Source organism: Carettochelys insculpta, chromosome 2, assembly GCF_033958435.1.
Source record: "Carettochelys insculpta isolate YL-2023 chromosome 2, ASM3395843v1, whole genome shotgun sequence".
In the NCBI taxonomy this organism is placed as follows: domain Eukaryota; kingdom Metazoa; phylum Chordata; order Testudines; family Carettochelyidae; genus Carettochelys; species Carettochelys insculpta.
In genome coordinates, this window is record NC_134138.1 from 90,159,890 (window position 1) to 90,175,647 (window position 15,758).

The 15,758-nt window shown below is 41.4% G+C and overlaps 1 protein-coding gene across 1 annotated transcript in view; it reads right to left on the bottom strand.

Annotated features, from left to right (window-relative positions):
* GREB1L (GREB1 like retinoic acid receptor coactivator) overlaps window positions 1-15,516 on the bottom strand; it is a 142,928-nt gene extending 127,412 nt beyond the window's left edge. The window contains exon 1 of the mRNA XM_074985832.1: window positions 15,412-15,516. The gene's annotated coding sequence lies outside the window, so the exon portion shown is untranslated. The remainder of the gene's footprint in view (window positions 1-15,411) is intronic.
* Window positions 15,517-15,758: the final 242 nt, after the last annotated feature.

Genomic DNA, 15,758 nt, shown 5'->3' on the forward strand with positions numbered 1-15,758 from the left:
GAACCTAACTTCCATGAATTTATCTAGCGCTTTTCACAACACAGTTAGGCTGTGTCTACACAGGCAACAACTCTTCAAAATGGCCATTAGCATGGCCATTTCGAAGATTACTAATGAGGAGCTGAACTGAATATTCAGTGCCTCATTAGCATTAGGAAGCTTCCAGCTGTGGCAGTTCAAAAGCGCCACTTTCGAACGCATGCGGCTCAGCGCAGCTACACGGGGGTCCTTTTCGAAAGGACCCCGCATGTTTCGAAATCCCTTTATTCCGCTCAGCTGAATGCAATAAGGGGATTTCGAAAGGTGTGGGGTCCTTTCAAAAAAGGACCCCCTTGTAGCCACGTCAAGCCGTGTGCGTTCGAAAGCAGAGCTTTCAAAGCCCTGCGGCCGGACGTGTTCTAATGGTAATGAGGCGCTGAATATTCAGTTCAGTGCCTCATTAGTAATTTTTGAAATGGCCATTAGCATGGCCATTTTGAAGATTTGTGCCTGTGTAGAGACAGCCTTATAGTCCTAGCCTTCACAGCCTCCTCCAGCCAGGAGTTCCACAGGTTGACTGTGTGCAGAAGAACTTCCTTTTATTTGTTTTAAATCTGCTGCCCATTAATTTCATCCAGCATCCTCTAGTTCTGATATTATGGAAGCAAGTAAATAATTTTTCCTTGTTCACCTTCTCCACATCACTCAGATTTATATATCGCTATTTCATCCCTCCTTAGTCTCCTTTTTTTCTAAGGTGAAAAGTCATAGTCTCTTTAATCTCTCTTCATATGGGACCCGTTCCAAACCCCTAATCATTTTAGTTGTCCTTTTTTGACCCTTTTCTAATGCCAATATATCTTTTTTGAGATGAGATGACCATAAATGTATACCGTATTCAAGATGTGGGTGTACCATGCTTTTATAAAAGGGCAATAAGATACTCTCTGTCTTGTTCTCTATCCCTTTTTAATGATTCCTAACATCCTATTTGCTTTTTGGACTGCCATTGCACACTGCATGCATGTTTTCAGAGAACTATCCAAGATAACTCCAAGATCTCTTTCCTGATGAGCTGTAACTAAATTACCTCCCATCACACTGTCCCTGTGTCTAACCAAGCCCCCTCCTTTCGGAAGGGGCATGTTAATGAGCAGGTTCAAAATATGCTAATGAGGCACTGCAATGAATATGCAGCACCCGATTAGCATAATGGTGGCTGCGGCGATTCGAAAGTGCGGCTTTTTGAATTGCACGCCGCCCATAGAGATGGGACCTTCCAAAAGGACTCCCCCACCCCAGTTTTCAAAAGCCCCTTCTTCCTAACACCAGATAGGAAGAAGGGCTTTCGAAAACTGGGGGGGGTCCTTTCAGAAGGTCCCGTCTCCATGGGTGGCGCACGATTTGAAAAGCCGCACTTCCGAATCGCCACAGCCTCCATTATGCTAATCAGGCACTGCATATTCATTGCAGTGCCTCATTAGCATCTTTCAAACCGGTTCAGTAACTTGTCCCCTCCAAAAGGAAGGGGCTCGTGTAGACACAGGGTGTATGTACAGGTGAGGTTATTTTTTCCAATGTGTATTACTTTACATTTATCCACATTAAACTTCATTTGCCTTTTTGTTGCCCAGTCACTCAGTTGTGTGAGATACTTTTGAAGTTCCTCACAGTCTGATTTGGTCTTAACTATCTTCAGCAGTTGAGTGTCATCTGCAAACTTTGCCCCCTCAGTTTAGCCCTTTCTCCAGATCATTTATGAAAAAGTTGAATAGGATTGGTCCTAGGACTGACCCGTGGGGAACACCAGTAGTTACCTCTCTCCATTTTAAAAATTTACCATTTATTCCTACCCATGAAAGGATCTTCCCTCTTATCCCACAACAACTTAAATTATGTAAGACCCTTTGGTGAGGGACCTTGTCAAAGACCTTCTGGAAATCCAAATACACTATATCTACTGGATCCCCCTTATCCACATGTTTGTTGACCCCTTCAGAAAACTCTAAGGCTGTGTCTACAGGGGTACAAATCTTCAAAACGGCCATGCTAATGGCCATTTTGAAGATTACTAATGAGGCGCTGAAGTGAATAAGCCGCCCCGAGCCGCGCGCTTTTGAAAGTGACGCTTTCAAAGCGCCGTGGCTGGAAGCGTCCTAATGCTAATGAGGCACTGAATATTCAGTTCAGCGCCTCATTAGTAATCTTCGAAATATGGCTGTTTTGAAGATTTGTGCCTCTGTAGACACAGCCTAACAGCTTAGTAAAATGTGGTCTCCCTCTACTGAAACCATGCTGACTTTTGCCCAACAAATTATGTTCTTTCATGTGTCTGACAATTTTATTCTTGACTATGGTTTCAACTAATTTGCCTGGTACTGACATTAGACTTACTGATCTGTAATTGCTGGGATTGCCTCTACAGCCCTTTTTAAACATTGGTGTTACATTAGCTGTCTTCCAGTCACTGGGTAAAGAAGTGGATTAAAAGGATAGCCTACAAACCACTGTTAATGCCACAATTTCATACCTGAGTTCTTTCAGAACTCTTGGGTGAATGCCATCTGGTTCCAGTGACTTATTACTGTTTAGTTGATTAATCAGTTCCAAAACGTCCTCTAAAGACACCTCAATCTTGGAAAATTCCTCAGATTGGTCACCTACAAAGGATGGCTCAGGTTTGGGAATCTCCCTAACATCCTCATTTGTGAGGACCAAAGCAAAGAATTCATTGAGTTTCTCCGAAATGACTTTGTCATCTCTGAGTGCCCGTTTTGTATGTAGATCTTCTAGGGGCCCCACTGGTTTGCTTGCTGCTTCTAATAAAAGAAGGCTTGCTGCTTCTAATAAACATTTTGTTAATTGTTTTTTTGAGTTTTTGGCTAGCTGTTCTTCAAACCCCTTTTTCTGGCTTTTCTTACTGCATTTTTACATTTATTTTGGCAGTGTTTATGCTCCTTTCTATTTTCCTAACCAGGATTTGACTTCCACTTTTTAAAAGATGCCTTTTTGTCTCTCACTGCTTTTTTTACATGTTTGTTAAGCCATTATACTTCTTTGTTGGGTCTTTTGCTATGTTTTTTAAATTTGGGGTATAAATTTAAATTGGACCTCTATTACGGTGTCTTTGAAAAGTTTCCATGCAGCTTGCAGGGATTTTACTTTAGTCACTGTACCTTTTAATTTCCGTTTAAGTAACCTCCTCATTTTTGCATAGTTCCCCTTTCTGAAATTAAATGCCACAGTATTGAATTGTTGAGATGTTCCTCCCACCAAAGGAATGTTAAACGTTATTATATTATGGTCACTATTTCCAAGCAGTCCTGTTAGTTACTTCTTGGACCAGATCCTGCACTCCACTCAGAACTAAATCAAAAATTGCCTCTCCCCTTGTAGGTTCCTGTACTAGCTACTCCAAGAATCAGTCACTTAAGGCATCCAGAAATTTTATCTCCACATCTCATCCTCAGGTGACATGTACTCAGTCAATATAGGGATAACTGAAATCCCCTTTCATTATTGAGTTTTTATTTTGATTGCCTCACTAATCTCCCTTAGCATTTCATAGTCATTATCACTACCCTGGTCAGGTGGTCAATAGTATATCCCTACTGCTCTGTTCTTATTAGAGCATGGAATTTCTATCCATAGAGATTCTATGGAAACTTTTGAGTCATTTAAGATTTTTACTTCATTTGATTCTACATTTTCTTTCGCATATAGTGCCACTCCCCACCTGCATGACCTGTTCTGTCCTTCCCTGATATGACTGTCCTGATTCCACCAGGTTTCTGTGATGCCTACTACATCAACATCCTTCTCTAACACATGGCACTCTAGTTCATCCATCTTATTACAGTCATACCCCAAAATACACCCATTCGGGTTATGAGAATTCAGGTTTATGAGGAGTTTGATTTAAGACCCCTACCTCGTCTGACAAGTCATTTCCTCAAATTTACAAGGACCAATTTCAATTTTGTGCACCTCAGTGGGACACAGATGTCCTGCAGCGGGAGAAAGGCTGTGGCTCCAGGCAATGGCTGCCCGCAGCTGCATCCTGCCTGGGGCGTCTCTCTGCAGCACCCGGTGGCTGTTTCCCAGAGTCCCTGGCCCAGCCTTTACCTGTAGCTGGTCTGAGTCTCTGTCTCAGCTCTGCAGCAGCAGCACGCCCCAGCCCAGCCGGTGGCCGCGGGCTCCCAGCTGCTCCCGCAAGACATGGCTGCTGGGCACGCAGCCCATCCCAACCCCACCCCTGTTGCTCGCTCCCTGGGCGGCTAGGGGGCCACAGCTGCCCACCCTGCTCAACTGTGCCTTGGGTGCCACTTGCTGCCTGTGAAGTTCCTTTGCATTTAGCGCCTTGGATGCTGCTGGCGGGCCTCTCTGCCACGCAGCCCCACACAAGCGAGGCATCGCCCCTTGCCAACTGGGGGCCTCCTGTGCCTGCCTAGCTCCCTGCGTGGCCAGCCCCTGACACCACCCCCTTCCTGCTTAACCTAAGCTGCTCTCAGGTGGGGCTGCCTCCCCGTGCCTCCCCATGCTCTGCTCTGCTCTGCCCTGTCCACCCCCTACCACTGGCCCTACCTCTGCAGCTGCAAGCAGCTACCCGGCTTTGTGCCCCACTCCCAGGCACTCTTTGATTTCCGTTCCCCTGTCTCTGCAGGTAAACAAACATATTGTAGAGTAATTAATGAAGGGAAAAAGCCTTGTTAGGTTGTGTTATGATAACTAATGTTAACTATTGAAGTAAATGTGTTGTTTTAGTGTAAATGGGTGTAAATTTTGGGCTCAGGAATGCATAACATTTTTTCCCGTTGAATTAACAGTAATTACATTTTCAACTTACAAGAATTCGCCCTAAGAGGAGTTTTTCAGGAATGAATTACCCTCGTAAGGTGGGGGAAGACTGTATTTAGACTTCTAGCATTTGTGTATAAGCAGTTTAAAAGCTTGTCACAACGTATTTGTCTGGCCTTTCCTGACTTTTTTCCCCCATGAGATTGTTTCTCTTCCGATCCAGCCCATATTTTATTGTCTTCCACCCTCTCCTGCTGACTAAAACCTAGAACATTTCTATCCGATCCACATGCTCCTCTGCACCAAGTGGCTTTCCCCCCATGACTTAGTTTAAAAACTGCTCTACGACCTTTTTAATAGTAAATGCCAGCAGTCTGGTTCCACTTTGGTTTAGGTGGAGTCCATCCTTCCTTTATAGACTCCCCCTATCCCAGGAAAATTGGATGGGGTCTTTGCGCTCCCATAACAGTACTGACGTCCTGTAACAAAACAGAGAGCCACACACGTTTGAGATTTCACCACCTGTTCCCTAATGAGGCAACTTTTTAAATACAAGGCATCAATGACCATGAAACGCTGGTTTAATCACGGGAACAATCCATGATTTGCCTTCACCATTCCAGCTTCCTTGTCTTTCACTAAGGGTAAAATTAAAGCTAACAACAATATTTGAAACGGATTACTTTTTGAGGGCTGCATCTCCAAACTGCAGCAGAGAACACAGGGAAAACAAGGTGGTGGCTTGCTCATCATAGGTATGGACCATCTTACTTTCAACTCTTAGCAGTACCTTGTCAGTTAAAGCAAGGATCTCATCTGTGTGATCTATGCAATCCAACGCTTTCAACTGGTTTTCACAGGTGTGAGATGGAATTTAGTAGACAACACCATTAGTGACACACAAAAAATTCTACAGTAGTGGTGCTGCAGTGCCAATAGGAATAAAGTTCAGTTAAAAAAAATCTTATTTAATTGAAAAAAGCAGACATAGACATCAAAGCTGTGTCTACATGAGCCCCTTCCTTTTGAAAGGGGCATGTTAATGAGCGGGATCAAAAGATGCTAATGAGGTGCTGCAATGAATATGCAGCGCTTCATTAACATAATGGCAGCCATGGCGATTCGAAAGTGCAGCTTTTCGAATGGCATGCTGCCCATGGAGACAGGACCTTCTGAAAGGACCCCCCCCGCCAAACACCAGATAGGAAGGGTTTTCAAAAACTGGGTGAGTCCTTTTGGAAGGTCTCATCTCCACGGGCAGCACACAATTCAAAGAGTCGCACTTTCAAATCACTGTGGCCGCCATTATGCTAATCAGGCTCCGCATATTTATTGTGGTGCCTCATGAGCTTCTTTTGATCCCGCTCATTAACATGCCCCATTCAAAAGGAAGGGGCTCAGGTAGACACAGGGAAATTGAAAAGAAGAGTGAGGTATCACTCAATAACTTTTCCGGGTAAAGCCATGCATTAAGTGAAGGCCCTGCTACCAAATAAATCAGGTCATCAGTATAAACCAGATATGCACATGGTTAGCCTCTGGGTGGGTCATGACCCCAAGGACTATAAAGAGGAATTGAGGAAGGGTTTTTTCATGATGCAAGGGGGTTTTTAAAGCACTTTTACAATTGATCTGATAACAAATGCAATGCCTGATGCAAACTCCCTACTCTAGCTTGGATATATCAAAGTCCTTACCTGGTTATTAGCCTAATAACATAACTGTTCTCTAAAAAGCGTAATCTTAAGATCTGATCTAGTCTAACCCTGAGGAAAAGCTTCCCTTCAAAAGAAAAGAAGTTGCCTTGGCAAAAAGCACTGAGCTGCTTCTGGGTCTATTTACAGATTTTGTACATCAAAAGAAGGCTCACAGGAAACAAAGACAAAAAGTTGGTTATACTGTAACATACTATTTGGAACATGCTGTTTAGCTTATCTCTAGAAATGTTATGGTTACAGTCATACAGTACTATTCCATTTACTTGATGCTCTAGACTGTTTTTTTAAAACATTTTCCTTTCTTATGGTAGGGTACCATTAAGTTCTCTCTCCATTTTACCATACAAGTATATACAGCAAAAGTGACAACAGTTAGAAATCGTTTGCCATGGTCAGAGCAAAAAGTGGAGGCTTTTAAGTCTAAAGGAGGTAACCAGCCTATTCCCTAGCAATTGGGAAAATGCCTGGTTACTGAGGAGACAGGTCAGGAGTACTGTCATTACCAGAGTCTTTTCTTGCTTTGTTAACATTTGAGGATTCATTTTCAATATGCTTTTGAGCAAAGGTCAGCCGAGTCTCACTCAATTATAATGAATGCAGACATATAGAGTCCAGTACAGCAGAGAATAATCTACACCTCTGTCCTATGATAAGCAACAGAGGCAAAAAATTCAACAGCAAAATCTTGTTCACAGCAGTGGGAAATCCACTGGATCCAGCTTGTGTTCATTGTGTCACTATGTTCAGCAGTAATTTTATGTAGCTTAGACAGAGCTCTGTGCATAAAGTTAGACACAGTTCATAGTCTTATCTAAACTGCTCAAGTCTTCAAAACTTATCTTGGAATCTTCTAGTGAAATTTCTGCACTTTCCATTTCCTGGACAGGAAATATTAGAAGATGAGAATTTTTGCCCATATTTCAGGAGTTTGGTCCAATTCTAACCCCTTCGTGTTGCTGTCATGCCAAAAAAGGAAAATGAAAAGCTAGTGTAACCAACCGGCTGAGTATTCCTGAGGGGTGAGACACCTTTGGATGGCATAGAGATGATTTAGGAATAAAGCACATTCCAAGATTCATGGTATGCAGTCTTCCTTCACAAAAAGGCACAGCAATAGAAGGAAGGAAAATTAAAATATTAACTTCAATTGTTTACTTATGTAAGCTATCATAGCACAAAAACAATAGACAAGGTGAGTGAAGGATGGTACTTGTGTTTGCACAAAAACAATGTGCTGCAAAAAGAACTTAAAGACACACACATACATACATACCAAGTACTTTCCAATTGTGGCAAGGCTAGCCTTGCTCCTGGGCTCTGGGCCTCTGTTTAGTCCACTAACCCCACAGCCAGAATACCATTACCCTTCTTGAGAAGGTTGGCAGGAAGATGGTGGTCTGGGAGGAACCCGGGGCCCAACCACTCATTCTGAGTTCTGACCCAGGGACCCTATGTGGCTGCTAGTGGGAGCTGGGGGAATGCTCCCCTCATTATGAACACCACAGCTCTTCCCTGGGCTACTTCCCCAGATGATTCCTCCCGCTCCGTACCACCTCCAGGCAGTGGCAGCAGCAGACACTGCCTGTTCCCCCTCCTGGTTTTTGGCTCCTCCTATGTGATCAGCCTGCTTGGCTGGACACCAAATCTCAGGACCTCCTGGGCAGGGACCTTAGCTCCTTGCAGCTGAGCACTTCTCTCTCTCCTCTTGGTGCCTCTAGAAAAACTCCTTTTGCTTTTTGTTTTTGTTTTTTTTTTCCTCCCTCTCTCCCCGCCCACCTACTGGGCAAAGGGTTCTTTCAGAAGCAGGCTCAGGTGGAACCAGCTGGCCCCAATTGGCCCACAGCAGCTTCATCCCCAGCTGCTCACGCTCTGCCTGTTTGCCTGCCCTGATTTTCCCTCTCATTCTTACCCCCTCCCAGCCTTACCTTGTCACACAACTTAAAAGTAAAATTAAATTTATAATGTTAGAGCAAATTTTGTTGCCCTTAAAAGAGCCAGCTCTGAAGAGATTCCTGAGGTTTGCTCAATTTTAATTCAAAGATTCTGACTATGAAATAACAGAATCAATAATTAAGTGTAAGAGAGTGAGTGGAAGGCCAGGCAGGGCAGGGGTTAAACAAAGCCTTTTTGCCCAATTAGCCCCACCCCAGTTCACCTGCAGCTAGTGTCAGGCCTGGAGGCAGCATAAAGAGAGAGATGTTAGCCCAGTTCAGGGCTGACTAGCCAAAAGCAGGAACTAGCTCTGACATGTGCAGGGCCTGAGCCAGAGCTACCACCAGGTTGGCCACCAGAGAACAGAACCTCCAACCCCTTCCCCAGGCAGAGGGGAAGAATCTCAGGGAACTCCCCAACACACACTTCAGAGGAGAAACTAGACTCTCGGGGCCATGCCCCAAGCTAATACTACAGCTTTTAAGGTGTGGGCTGAAAGCCCTCCACCTCAGGCCACTATGCACCACTATGCACCAGTAGGCCACCCTGCCATCAGTGAAACTGCCTACACTAAGCATTATAAAATAAAAGCATGCAGCTAGTAATGTGCATACTGTATTTTATACCAGTGTTGAGACCACAGAACACCAAACAATAATATTGTTTATGCAGAACACCTATGAAAATTTTCTTCAAAACAAAAAAACACATTTTTGTCAGACCAAACAAACAAACAAACAGCAATATATACAGCAAAAAGTAAATGAAGTAATTTACTCAGGTATAACAGCAATGAGGAAGTAACATTGCACCTGGTTTTAATAACAGAAAGTATATACCATCAGTGTATGATATCAAAAACATGTCAGAGTCTCATGGCACACCCGTGAGTTGTTCACAGAACACCAATGTTCCGTGGAACATGGTTTAAGAAATGCTATTTTATACTGATTCACAGAAATTACCTCAAGAGGTCATTTAGCCTTCCTTCCTTCCTTCCTCCCTCCCTCCCTCCCTGTCCGTCCCCGTATTAAAGCAGGAATAGCCTATCTAGAGCACGCCTGACAAGCAGTTATTGAACCTGTTTTTTAAAACTTCCAGTGACAGGGATCTCACAATTTCCTTCTTCTCATCCAGCGTTTATCTGTCCTTGTATGCAAAAAGTTCTTCCCCAAAAGCTAACAATCTCCCTAGTTGCAACCAAAAATAATTATGCTCTGGTCTGAGGGCTATTCTATGGGTATGTCTACACTGCACAATCCTTAAAAAGAGGTGGTAGAATACTTACACTTCACATACTCCTAGTAGTACACACAATGAAGCACTCCTTAGGTACGTAAAGACATGCCAGAACTCACATGGGTCTACGCATGACTAAGCGGTGCCTCCTCATCTATAGAGTACACCTGGGGTCAGCAACCCCAGCACAGATGCCAAGAGTGGCACATGAGCCAATTTTCATTGGCACATGAGGTAGGAGCTCAGCCCTACCCCTCCTCCCCAAGGCAGACGGGAACTTGCTCTAAGTCATGCTGCCTGTGGCTTAACAAAACACCAGCTAAACGATAAAGCTTTGCATCTTATTTATTAATGAAGCTGTTGCAAGTAGGACTATTAGTGACTCTAAAAATTATCACTAGCACTGGGACCATACAGAGACGTTAAAAGGTCAATTTTCGGCACTCCACCTCACAAAGGTTGCTAGCCCATGGCGCAGACTAAATGTTCTGCTGTTTCCCCACTGGCGGAGTCTTTCCCATTAGAAGCACAAGACTGAGGTAGCAGGGAAAAGCTCTGAGAGAAGGCAGGGGAGAACAGCTCCTGCAGTTGCCTGTTGGTTGTGCCTTTCTCAGCAGCAGAGAACTGCTCCAGTAGCTCACCGCGGTGAGGAAAACTTACTGAGGGCAGGGAGGTGCTGGAGCCCTGCCAACTCTCATCCGCCAGAGCCTTTCACAGCCACATGGAGCTATATACATCATGTGTGCAGGCAACTCACTTTTCACTGCAGCATGTAGCTATACATACCCTATATGCTGCTGCCCATGGCATACAATGTAGACATATCATACGTTACAGACTTAGGCTGGTCTGTAAGGGCCGCAAAAAAAAAAATGCATCTCAGGATCAGCAGGAGTAGTGGTAGTTCAACCACACTAATTCTTTTCTAAGCACACCTTCTTTACTGTTCCACTCTGGCAACAGATACAGCGTTGCAAGTAGGAGCACGAGTTCCTGCCTCAGGCTTTGTGCCACTTCAGCATCACCCTCGCTCTGGTGTTACTTGTTCTCCTATGAAGAATTGGATAATTTTTTGGTCAAAGTGGACCAAATTGGCACAAATTGGCCATATTGCACCTAATGACCTGACACATTGGCTCTTACACCTCGTCTTCCTCTGTGAATTGTGTAATTTTACCAAAAACACACATCGAGGTTTGTTCTCTTATGTTTCCCCTTGAAAAAGGAAACTGAACAGAACCAAAGCTCAAAAAATAATTCTTTAGATGAAAAAAAAAATTACAAACGGCTCAGATAAATCAAATTACCATGTCTAAAAGGCATGGATAAAAGTAGGCAATTTCTTACTGCCTAGTGTAAAAACAATCCAATGCTGATAAGTACTTTCCACCTTGTTTTTAATCAGGCTTCAAAAAGATATTACTGATGGATGAAAAACTGACCTTTGGCTAAACGTTTGTGTCAGAATATTTATAAATTCAGTTCTAACTAGATCCTCAACCGCTTACATATAGAAAAAGTGTTCAGGGACAATTCTTTTCAAATGCAAAAACATCAAATTTCTTCAAAAAACTGTTCATTTAAAAATGAACTGAACAAGTACACTTTGTTCTTACTTTTAGTATGTGAAACCCCACTACAGTCTTCTGCAGTCAACAGGCCTATTAACAAATCACACTTCTTTAAACACATTCTGCCGTTGCTCAAAACAATAAAATAAAGTTATTGGACATGTGTTTCATTGCCATTTCATTGCCAAAAACAATGCACAAGTAACAGGAGAGATAGCTGTGTTAGTCTGTATTCTAACAAAACAAAGCAGCAGAAATGTAGCACTTTAAACACTAACAAAATGATTTATTCAGTGATGAGCTTTTGTGGGACAGACCCACTTCATCAGACCAACCACAAGTAAAGCAAACAAAGAAAATATGGGTATACAGTGATCTTAAAAAACACTGAACTAAAAACTATGTCAAGGTTAATGTTATATAAGCTATTTTCTGTGAAACATGCTTAAGCTGTTTCACAATTGCTGCCATGTGGTTCATTTCCATCGAACAAATCCTTCTCTCGTTACTTTCTGGTGGAAATGATCATAAAATGCTCAATGACTTAAGGATTTCTTCCTAATGGCTTTTTTATTTATTCCCCTATGTAATATGCATTTATCATGTGTCAAGGCTGAGTCTTTACTTTCTCTTTACACAGAAATACCAGAAATTCTTCTGTAAAATAAACAAATATCTGTCAAGAATATCTAACTATCAGAGGCTGGGAGAGATCAAAGATGCAAATCACTAATAGGCACTGTGTGACCTTCCAAGGTGTCACAAGAGACCAGTTTTTCCAACACAGAGGCAACCCAACAGAACAAAACTAAATTACAGTAATTTAGTAAATAAAGTAATTACAGGGAAGCTTCTTAAAAAGAGCAGCTATCTGCATTTGTGCTACCTTTCTTCGCTAAGGCCATCTCGGCAAACCCAAGACAAGCAACTATCTTCAAGATCTGTATTTGTTTTCTAAACTATAAAATGCCATTGAGTGGTTCACAATAGGGAGAAAAACAGTTTTTAACTAAAAAGCTAACCAAACAAATTTATGTAACATAGGAATAAACAAACAAACAAACAGTCTCAAATGTTGTATTGTTCCTATTACTAATAGTCACCATTCACTACACTAACTAGTGATTATGTGGCTGAGAGGACGAGGAAACTGTACTGGACTAAAACTATTTAATTGAGACATTTTGCTGTGTATCCCCCATTTATTCCCCCATGCCCCCGGCAACAAACAATAAAATAAAATTTCCGAATACTACATAGTCAGAATTCTTACTTTCACACTTTTGATTCATACAAATAAAGCCTCCGTTAACTGTCAGCATCCAACAGGAAGAAAATACATCTCTTCCCACTTCACCTCGCATATTTACACAACACAACATAAATGCTACCTGTAAAACTCTGCCTAGCCGGTCAAAACTCAGTTTAAAAAAAAAAGGAGAATTAATGCCTTATTAGTTATGGAACAATTTTCATAAGCAGGTAAGTATTTTACAGAGGTCTATATGGGTCATGTCTACACAGCAAAGTTATTTTGAAACTACAGCCATCTACAGAAACTGTAGACAAAAAAGCCGTGTAGATGCCCCAGAGTGCCCTTTTGTCAGCAGACTGGGTCAAAAGATGATCTGCTTTTATGTGCAGATATGATCTGTCGACAGAAGTTTTGTTGGAACATATCTTCCGACAGGAACTTCCGTAGGTAGATGCTTCTAGTCTAGACATAGCCTCTCTCAAACTAAGCCCTAACAATTTCCTATACATGTATTAATAAGATTCTTGCTTTATGTTTACAGACACAGGTACAAGCTTGGAAAAGAGTCAGGTCCATCTGGATTCTATATCAAAATCCAGCCCACACTAACTTTTTTTTTTTAATCTTTTCACTATAGGCTAGTTTTTCATAATTATTTTATTGTACAGAAATACAACACTAATTGCTGTAAGCCTGGAAAATCACAGTGAAAGCTGATGTTCTAACTTCCTGTGCCTCTCCTTGAACGTTCCTCTGACATACACCTCATTGTCTCCTGATGAGTTTAGAATGGGATATGAAGAACATTTAGAAGCATGTGCCTGTTTTGAAGCAAAACTTAAGTGTTATTTAAACAGGGATTGCGTTTAAAGGCAATTTGTATTTTAGTAGATTTACCCATTTCCAAGATATATGTTTAAAGGTGCCTTAACCTTGACATAAATCGTGGCAAGTATCTATATACATTACTTTTTAAAGAGCTAATAATTAAACCCTTTGGGCAAGCATGGTTCACAAGAAAAGATCTCTTTTTTCTGTATATCCCTATATCTATTTTCAATTCCTGTTATTTCACAGATACACAGATTTCATTTCTACTCTCTCCTTTGTATTTTTGAAAAGATCAACACATTAGAGCCGTTAAAACAGAAAAACCATCATCTCATGAGCGTCTCTTTCTTCCTACTGTGACTATGATTGCTTGTATGAGATGGCAGGGTCACAATCTGAGACCTTGGATTTGTGAGCTATGGCAAAACCCTTTTCTATCACACGCATGCTCCCTCCTCCACCCCGTTCCCTAGGAAGAGAGTAACATTTACTATATTTCTTCTCTTTTATAAGGTCTTGATTCTGACACTGATTTCCTATCTACTTCAGTGAAAAAAGTGTTGAGAATTAATTACTTATGGATAATAAAAAAAAGATTATGCCAAATAAATTATAAGCATTCCTTAGTCAAAAATTTCTCTCTTTTTTGTTTTTTTTCCAAAGAACAAATTAAACAAACAAATGAAAGTCTACATCAGACATGCTTAAACATTCACTGAACAAATATTAATGGACTAAAATCATCTACACTTTAGACAGTACTACATGCTGGTAATTTAAGATTTTCCTCCTAAAAGAAACACAAAAAAACGTTGCAGAGGCTAAGAACTCTCTCTAAGGAACAGAAATCCTAAATGTATAAATGATTTTTTTTCTTTTAGCCTTCTCAATTATTTTGCTTGTCAAAGTACATTTAAAAACAGCCCTTTCAAACTTGTAGTGACTGCACTGTGATCGCTAACAACATTTGGCAAGGATTATCCTTTCCTTTAGACAAAAGCAAGCATTCCATAGATAAATCAGTACTTTTTGCCATCAGACTCATAAACCCTTTTCACAACATAGATTTTTCAAGAGAATCCTTTAAGGTTTTAGGATGCTGCTCCTTTTACTAAGTAACAAAATACACCCCATAGTGTCTCATTGACCCCACTCAGCTGTCCTTTGACCTCTTCAATTGTTGTCGCCTAACTTCAGGGGCCACAGAATTTGCTTCCCATATCAAAAAAAGTCTAATGTTGCTTCCTTCTAGCACCTGGTGAAACTAAACGCAAGAGGCGTTTTTTCCTTCTCAGACTACTACTATGTTCCAGATGTTCCCAGCCACAATGTTACAGCGAGCAGGTTTTGGTATGTGTGGTTACCATGAAGCAACAATTAGGACCTGCACTGTGGCAATGACCCTCTTGTTCTATAGGGCCTCAGTGTAACCCTGCCCCAAGGATATAACAGGTCATAAAACAGGAATAGATATTTGGCCTCCTGGAAATACCAGGTCATTTAAATACAACAAGAAACTATAGGAGTCCTGTGTCCTATTTTAAATAAGTCAAGCCTCTCCCAATCACAGCAGCATCAGAAAACACTACAGGGAAGCTCTCAGTTGGAAATAGACATTTATTTTCATAAACTGTGAAGTTCAACCAGAGGATTCATATCCTCTACCCAAACTGTTTTAACACTTTTGGGATGGCAGAAAAAAAAACGTATGCACATGATATATGCACACAACTTCCTATGCAATCATTTAACTAGCAAAGTTTGGGAACTTACAGAGTTATGAGGTCAAACATCAAGCAACGGATGGCAAAATAATGAATTTGGAGCTACTTTGATATACAGAAAAGAAAGCATTTGGCAACACTGATAAGCCTTTTTAGTGAATATTTTTCATTTAAGAAATCAATTAATTTGTAAAGGTATTTTGCTAGGGTTTGGAATAAGTGCATTACAACAGGTAAGAAATAAAACAGCTTCTTACAGATGCTATTTCTCAAAACACACATTTTTAAAAAGTGTATGTTTAAGACAAAAGGATTCAAAAACAAACATCATATATTCCGTATTATAAATGTGGTAAGTACTGTACCTTCTTGTATTCCTTTTAACCTTTTTGAAATGCATTCATGATTAAGGGTTGTAGTTAAGAGTTTAGGGAACTCTGCTGTCACCTTAGCTAGGTCCTTTAAAGTTCTTAAACACCTGCAAGATAATGGGGGAAGGGGACAAAAATGATGACAGTTCACATCCAACAAAACTCATGTAGCAACATGACATCAGAACCTGCCTCAACATGATAGTAAGCTCTGCCAATTAATGTCTGCATACAGCAAATCTGGTCGGTACAGAGATTTTCTTAGATGGATCCTGTGCCTAATTATACGTTTACAGACCCTACAGCATTTTCTTCACTGTGCATACAAGTTGGCAAAAGAA